Source organism: Falco naumanni, chromosome 6 (assembly GCF_017639655.2).
Source record: "Falco naumanni isolate bFalNau1 chromosome 6, bFalNau1.pat, whole genome shotgun sequence".
Classification (NCBI taxonomy): domain Eukaryota; kingdom Metazoa; phylum Chordata; class Aves; order Falconiformes; family Falconidae; genus Falco; species Falco naumanni.
Window position 1 is genome coordinate 39,060,637 of NC_054059.1, and position 8,471 is coordinate 39,069,107.

At 41.8% G+C, this 8,471-nt stretch overlaps 1 long non-coding RNA gene across 1 annotated transcript; it reads left to right on the forward strand.

Annotated features, from left to right (window-relative positions):
- Positions 1 to 5,251: 5,251 nt before the first annotated feature.
- On the forward strand, positions 5,252 to 6,925 carry LOC121090451. Its single transcript, XR_005828562.1, has 3 exons — positions 5,252 to 5,358; positions 6,091 to 6,299; positions 6,790 to 6,925. It is a non-coding gene; the product is annotated as an uncharacterized LOC121090451 (long non-coding RNA).
- Positions 6,926 to 8,471: the final 1,546 nt, after the last annotated feature.

The following is an 8,471-nucleotide window of genomic DNA, read 5'->3' on the forward strand; positions in this document are numbered from 1 at the left end:
ATTTCATCTGCTGGTGCTAAAACAATTTAGTCTTTAGGAACATTAGCTGTTACAATGGAACCTTAAACACAGAGAACAGCAACAACCTGCATTTCACTTCAGAGAAGTGACAAGAGTGACCCATAAGCTTTTAAATAGTCCTGACAGTGCTGATCTTTTGCTATTTGGACCTCTGGTCTCACTTCAAGCACCAGTCTGCTGCCATCTGTTACACTCTGAGCGGAGTTGCACATTAGTTGTTGGGGCTGCGGTCTTTCTATCATGTCTGTGGACTAATACACACAGGTAAAAACTGTCCAGGAACGAACATGCTCCTCAATGTGTGCTTAGACAGGCAGAAATAAGGTGGAATACACAGCCAAGATGTATTCATGCTTTTGGCCCAGTGAAAAAAAGTGCATGTTCAGCTGAGCAAAGGTGAGGATTATTTATTCTGCCATTCAGGTGCAAATTTGTTATTACTCTCCCAAGCCCAGGAATGACAGCAACCTTCTGTGAAGCTCATGTCAGGTATCCAACATGCACATTCACACAATTTGCACAATCCCTAGTTCCAGGAAGTCTCCAAGTGGCCCCATGTTCTACCATCAGATAATCTGTGAGGAAAAACACAGCACTGGCATTTCACAGAATCACAGAATGGCCAGGGTTGGAAGGGGCCTCTGGAGATCATCCAGTCCAACCCCCTGCTAAAGCAGGTTCTCCTAGAGCAGGTTGCACAGAGTCGTGTCCCATGTGGGTTTTGAATGTCTCCAGAGAAGGAGATTCCACAGCCTCTCTGGGCAGCCTGTTCCAGCGCTCTGTCACCCTCAAGGTAAAAACATTCTTCCCCACATTCAGATGGAACTTCTTGTGTTTCAGTTTGTGCCCCCATTGCCCCTTGTCCTGTTCCTTGGCACTACTGAAAAAAAGCCTGGCCTCATCCTCTTAACACTCACTTTTAAGGTATTTGGAGACATTTGAAACAGGTTGAGTTATATATTACTATGTCCACCAACGTATGCAGATATTGTTGGTCTTACACTAGCATGACCTTTAAACTTGGTATGTTTTTACACCATTTATAGCAATTCAAGTCAAGAATACCCCCACTGTGATGCAGTCAACAGCTAAAACCTCAGTCTGAAAAAGGCTGGGTGGCTCCCTCAGTCACAGAAGCTTTCTCCCAGATTATGCCTAATTTCAAGTAGGATGCCTAACTGGGGAAGATCCATTGCCACTGGCCACATTCTGTGCTTAAATGCCAGCGCTTCAGTCTTCTCAAAACTTTCAGTCAATATCAGCAACAAGCACCTGATGCTTTTAAAAATCAATCTATAAGAATTACAAGAAAAACCTCACCAGTGTAACTGGAAGCTTCATCCCTGGCTTCTAAAGGAAAGCTGAAGAAGAGATTACGCAGTATATGTTAAAGGTAAGAAAACGGCATGCAAAACCCATAATTCAGGCCTCAAGTGCCGTTTTTAAAATGCACCAATGAATATCACTGAATATATTTAAAGTGTGCCGAGTTCAGATGCAGAGAAAAACACAAAATGCCTATCATGGAGATGATTAAAGACCCTGGCCTGTTCAGCTTATCCTGAAGATGGCCAAGAGGCGACTTGATTATTGCCTACAAGAGTCTTCACAGGGAGAAACCCCCACATTCTGGAAGCACAGAGAGCCAGACTGAAGCACAAAAGCGGGCAAACATCTGGGTGCAGCAGCAGAATGGAAATAAGGCAGCCACAGTTTTAAAAGTGAGACTGTCTTTTCATTGGAACAAAACAAATCTGTTTTGTTTGAAAGACAAAGAGAAAAAGGGGTCTGCCATTCCTCTCAGTCACTTTCAGTAGACACACCTTAGGAGACACAAAGCTAGTACAGCGGCAAGTGGATGACTTCAATAGTCTGCAGTAATATGGAAATGAAATTAAATGCTATGATGGTCTCGCTTGGCCTCAAATATGGCATGCATTCATACTGCCCTACCACAAGCAGTCAGCACTGAGAGAACAGATCAGGTTTCCACAGGATTCATGGATGAACTCCAAAGATTAATTCAAAGATTATTAGGCCACAAACAACTGGAATAATCAACTCTCTCTGTTTAAATTTGTGTCTTTACTGTCTTTAACAATATAGAATATCCCTCTGAAATTTTGTGATGTTTACAACTATCTATAATGTTAATTTAGAATGCCGTTTCACACCATTGGTGCAATATGGTTAAAACCTGTAGCAAGACTGGATAAATGGTGTTCCCCCAAAAAAGTAAAACACTCACTGCCTTAAGATCGAAGTCAGTTACAATAGCATTAGTAGTGTCCTAATCCTGTGAACAACAGGAGGGCCTTAAACAAACAGATGTCAAACATGAGTGAAACCTTCCAGTACAAGGAGATAAAGAAGGGTCTAATCTTCAATAAGCTCTCCAATTAGAATTAAGCTATTTGAGAGAGAGTGAAAATTAGACCACAAAACCTTGAATTCTTAAAATTTCCAAGGCCTGGAGCTGAATGATGACTCATGAACTGACTTCATGCAGCTTCTGCACACCTGTAAGATGTACTCCAAGAAAGACAGAGAGGCTTCAAGGTCCAAATCACAGTATCCTGGGTATTGAAAAAAAAAAAAAAAAGGAAGGAAAGTGGGAAGTAAATTGTCAATAACAAATGCAAATCCTGTTCATAATAATGCAGAGTGACAGTGAAAAAAGGTGCTTCTCCAGGGAAGACACTACCCCGCTCCCTCCCTCAGCTTCAAGATTGTAAATGTTAGCAATTCCATAAGAACAATTTTTGATAAACCCTAAACACTAACAATCACATCTAGTGAGAGTTGTTCCACCTCTGTGACAAACACTGCAGGAGCAGTCTCCCTGAGGTATGATGTGGCAGAGATCTTGTGCAGGACAGCCACTTAGTCTGGAAGTGCTGCATAACCAGCCCCATCGGGGTGCCCTGCTGCAGAGTGACAGTCCCGCTTTGGAGCCCAAAGAGCCTTAAATAAATCTACACAGCTGGAAGCTTGCATCACGCTCCCGGGAGATGGGATATGTGCATTTGACCAACACCAGCCTGAGGAAGGAGCTGATGCGGTTCCCTGCTCTGATCTGCAGCATCCTTGGCAAGCCCTGGAACCACAGGGGTTTCATGTGATGCACAGGTGAAGCTCACGCTGCCTCCTCCTGAGCTTTCCACAGAAAGGAAGGAGCTGCTCCCAGCAAGTTGTGAAAACATACTTCTGCGCAGCCTTCAGGTGGGACACTCTAAGCAGAAATAAGCACCAACGTCACAGGGTGGTGTCACAATAAGGGCATTCCTCTGCTCCACATCTCCTCTTGGTTAGGTTTTGTTGAGCTTCCTGCTCAGTGTGAAAGGTTTGACTTCCACTCTGGCAGGGAAGCTGGGTCTGCAGGGCAGATGCTGCGGTCCACTCCAGCTGCCAAGGATCAGGAGCAAGGTATTGCATGGCTTTTGGATGTTGGCTCTCATATTTAATTTATAAGGCTCTCAGTGTAAAAAACAAAATATCTCCTGCAAAAAAACAGATAGTCCTTGTGAACTCAAACTATAGCATCGCTACCTAATACTAATATTTATTTGAAAGATTAATACCCATACAAAAGATGGCCTCAGATGTCTATGGGACATAGTATTTCAAATCCTTCTGACAAGAAAAGGACCCTCCAGTTTGGAGGTTGTCTATAACTACCCATCTCACTTTTGCACATGCACATTTGGGTACACGAGTAAAATGCATCTATTTTAAAGTATACACACTTGAAGCAGTACTTTTTTTTTTTTTCTCTCAGACCTTGTATAAACCTAAATAACTCCCTGTTGAGTCCTGAATGGCCTTGTAGAAGTCCATCAGGACCTATTGTTTATTTCACTTTGATCCCAGTAGCTTTGGAAAGGACTTTGGCATGTTTACCTTCAAGTTACTCATCTTGTATGTCCACAGTTTGTTTATCCACTGTAGTCTACTGAAATTTCCCCCCTTTCTTTTAGTTAAAGATATAGGCCAAAGGTGATTTCAGGGTGCCTATCTGGACATGCATCACCAATTCAATCAAAGACAACCTTTGGCTTCCTCTAGTAAGTCAGGGGCATCCTAGATGATGTCTTGCTCTCACAGTTCTCCAGTGAGCAGGAGAAATCTCAGTCCATCAAGTGAAAAACTGACCCTAACTTAAGCATATTAAACAGCACCAAGGATACTGTAATTAGACCAAAGTGAGCCCTGGTGTAATCATGCCTTTCTGGCTTAAGTGTGCTAATTGCTTTTTTTCCTAAATCAAGCCTACCAATATTTATGTTCAAGGCCTTCCAGTGGCAGTAGTTTAGGTAGTCATTCTTTAACAGGGGAAAGGCTGGAAGAAGAGGGAAGCACAGAACTGTACTTTTCTGTAGGAATGATCCCCCCTTCCTGGCCATCCTCCAGCCTCACTTGGGTTATTTAGGCTGGGTAGAGCCAAGGCACCGGGAAACAGCATAATTAAATATGCTAAGTGAATTTATCAGTGGTGAAACATACCAAGAACTTACATTTTTATCATGTTCTACTAAATTTATATTTATTCAGCTCAAAAAAGACCCGTAAGTCCTGAGGAAAGGATTACATAGCTAAAATGACTGTTACTATCTAACAGTATCAACTTTGAGCCCTTCACTTTCTGCCATCAGTCAGAACCCTGATTTTAGTTTGCTCCTTATAACCTGTGGGATGTTTTTATTGGATAAAACACATTAAGAAGGACACAGAAAGCTTGGGAGAAAACCCATGACTAGTTCTTCTCATGAAGTACAAGTGTTTCAAGACACACTTTGCAAGGTAGTGATGGAAGGAGTAAACCTTCTCACAATGTTACTTGAGATATTCGTGCCACATCATTGATACTTCTTCCTCAGAAAAAGGAAATAGGTTTTTTTTAAATAGAAGATATTTCTAGTCGTTGTTATCCTATTGGATTCATCACCACGGCAGGTTTTCCATAATGAGGTAACCAACTCTGCTTTGCAGCCTAGTTTGATGCCTGCTAAGAGGTGCAGGCTGCCAAGTGAGCACCACCAGCCCTACTGCTCTGGTCCTCTGAACATAATTACAGTGATGGCTGTATGTCATTTCACTGTAAAAGATTTCCCCGAGTGAAGCAGGAGAATTTTGTAAGGTCATGTAACAGGAAGAGGCTCTCCTACCTCAGCTGACCCGATTTAGCAATATAAAGTACAGAGTGCACCTGATGGAACAAGCAGCCCTCACCTCTTCCTTCCCAAACACTAAATAATCATCCACAATTGCTTCAAGGATACCAGCAGTACAGCAGTTCAATGCTAGAAACAGCAGTTTTGGGTTTCTTCTTACATGGATGTGAGGGGCATGGTTTTTAGAAAATGACCATTTATTGTCCTAATTTCTTTACTTAAGAGAATTTTATAAGTTAAAAAAACAATTACTGTTATAAAGGTCCATTTTTAAATAGTAACCACTATATCCTTGTAGCCCAGCACCTGTATCTACATTACTAAGCAGGAGCATAAGCAACCTGTGAATAAACCCATTAACTGGATTCTTTCCCCATGTTGTAAAAACTGATTTACTAAACAGCCCTAGCAATATAGTTTTATGTTTTGAAATAAAACCTAAAATTATCTCATTTGAAACATAATTAAATAAATAGAGATGAGCTTCAGCTCAGTAAAAGATCTTAAAACAATTAAAACTAATTTAGTCTTCATGATGGTAAAAACAGATGCATTCAGTCATCACCACTACAGGTATTGCGGCATGAAGGTGGCTTAAGTAATTTCAGCTGCAATTTTGGCTGCCTATTTTATCATGTGTGACTAATTAAAGACTCAGAGCAGCCTCATCACAGAAAAGCCACATCTTCCAGTTGCCCTGAGGCTTTGCTGCACCACACACATGAAGTGCTACTCGTGCAGGGTACATCCTTTATCTACAACTATTTGGCTTTTAGCAAAAAAAAAAAAAATCCTAGGAGAAAACTTGCCCATAAGAACAGTTGTACTGTAAGTTTAAGTAGGGGAAGACATTGGTTTGGGTTGGTTTTGTGTTTTTTTTCCCCCACCCCTTGAACAGGGTTTGAAGCTGTCAGACCAGCAGCCAGGTGGTTGCTGCTCCCACCCTTGAGCAGTGGCCTCCATCTAATCCAAGCTGCTTCTCGGGCATGGAGAAAAAGCACTTGTGCAGCCTAGCTGCAAACTCAACCACCGCTCTGCCGGAGCGTTGTACTTGTTTCTCCTTGTCTGTACACAACTCTGGACGTCATATGCCTTTCAGAGCACAGGGTAAGCTGTTTTATATGTGCCTATGATATAGACTGTATTAGGGCCAGAGCTGTGTGATTTCCTGTGTATGTAAGTTTAGAATAACAGGAATAACTACGCTAATAAAAGCTTCAAGTGTTCAGACCCACCAAACCATAATCCAATCACGACAGACAGGTCTTTTTGCATGTAAGGCAGGGAAAAGCAGCAATTACAACAATTGCCTGGAAGGCTTGTCTTCTATGCTCACAAAATACTTTCTTTTTTTCTTTGTTTTAGGTAGCACCCCTTGCTTCAGTTCCTTATGCACAGCTGTTGCTTGGCTTGCCTACAACGATTGTTAATCACAGTAGCTGCTTTTTCCAGATCCATTTTGCATCTATTTTATTTTTCAGTTCTTTACTTTGTTCATTATAATTCCTACATCATAGTGTTCCTTTGGCCATTAATAGAGGAGGGTCTGTCTTTTTCTTGCAGTCTTATTAATATTACAACATTGTCTTATTTGCAGGTCCTCAGCTGGAATCAAATGAGGGGTTTTTTGATGTTTTATCCTACTCTAGAACCTACTGAAAACTGCAGATGATTAAATGCCTCTAGTTCCATAATGTAATAATTTATCCTAATTGATCAGGTTTTACATAGAAACTATTAAACTTGCAAATTATATATGCTGATCTTGTGTGATAGTGTGCCAACTCCATGGTCAGTGTGAAAACTGTTACCTGCTAGTTTCTGTGGTTTTCAGCACTGAGAAAACAATTTCTGCATTTCAGGAAATGTTTTCAAAAGTGAGGTATAGCTCCTTCTAAAGTGATTTAGTTGTTACGTATTTATTTTAGTTTTCTTTAGACTAATACTAAATTCATATTTCTGCTAGGATGTCTCTGCAAACATGTCAGGGCTGACCATGCATTTGCAGAGATTTTTGCAGAGATGCATAAGGCAGCCTCCCGAGTTAGCATTCTCGGGCATTCAATCTACAACTCTTCAAGCACTCCTGCCAGCACACAGGGATAACGTACCTTGTAGTCAAAGACACAAAATATAAATGCAAGTATCACATCAACCTGCGCTCTTGCTTGGCTCCATTTGATATTGCAGGCTGATTAAATGTCAGTCAATGGCTCTAGTCAACCTTCTCATCTACATACCATAGGATTTGTGTCCACTGTAATGAACAGGTATTTCATTACAAGGTCTAGGAAGACTGTCTGAGCAATACGTATTTCTCCATATTTTTCTGCAACTTTGGAAGTACCACAGCAGGGAAACAATAGCTACTTCAGTCCTGAAGTCACAGTTTCTTGAACAGCTTGTTTAATTGTAGTTCCCTTGTCTGTCATGCAACATTTAAATAATGTTTCCCTGCAATTCCTTTCACAGCTGGGAAAAGGCACCATCGTTCTCCCCTGCAGATGTTTGTTAACAGTTATAGCAGGTACATCCTCTAGGACTGACTTCATGTCTTATGCCAGTACCGTAACTACTGCATAGCCTCAGTAGATTGTTCTGCAATGTCCGAAACACTATTTTCTTCACTGGTTTTATTGCCAGACAGATAGTACATTCCTCTCACCCTGACAGGGACATGCCACCATGCATGTGCCTACAAAGACATGTCAAGAGGAAGAAAGAGATGCCCCAAAAGGAGAAAAATTGCAGGCTGTTTTACTCAGCAGCTGAATCTGCATTTGATGAGGTCTAGAATTGCTGGTTCTTGAGCTGCAGTTCTGAGATGAAGAGAAGAAAAGGCCATACATCCACCACAGCTGGGAGGCTTGCCCTGCCACCCCTGCACACAGAGATGAGGAATGTGGGATATGGAGACTCTCTTCCAAGGAAGACACAGTATTCATCTGCTAAACAGACTCATCATCCAGCAGCTCACCTCCTCACAGATAGAAATTCCAAGATACTGCAAGAAATTACTAAGGCTCACACAGCTCTGGCGTCCTTGTGAGCAAAACCACCAGCACTGAAGATTTTTGGAACCAACGATGAAGGAGCCAGGGATGCTCTCCTCCATTCCCTCAGCTGCAGGCAGCAGATCAGGAGAGTGCAGCTGTGTGCTGGCAGCAAGGGATGATGAGATGCAGAAATGCTATCTACATAAAACTTCTGTTATCAGAGCGTGTCCCATGTAGAGTAACTGCTGGACAACTCTAGAGTCTATATGCTAAAAACAAGGAA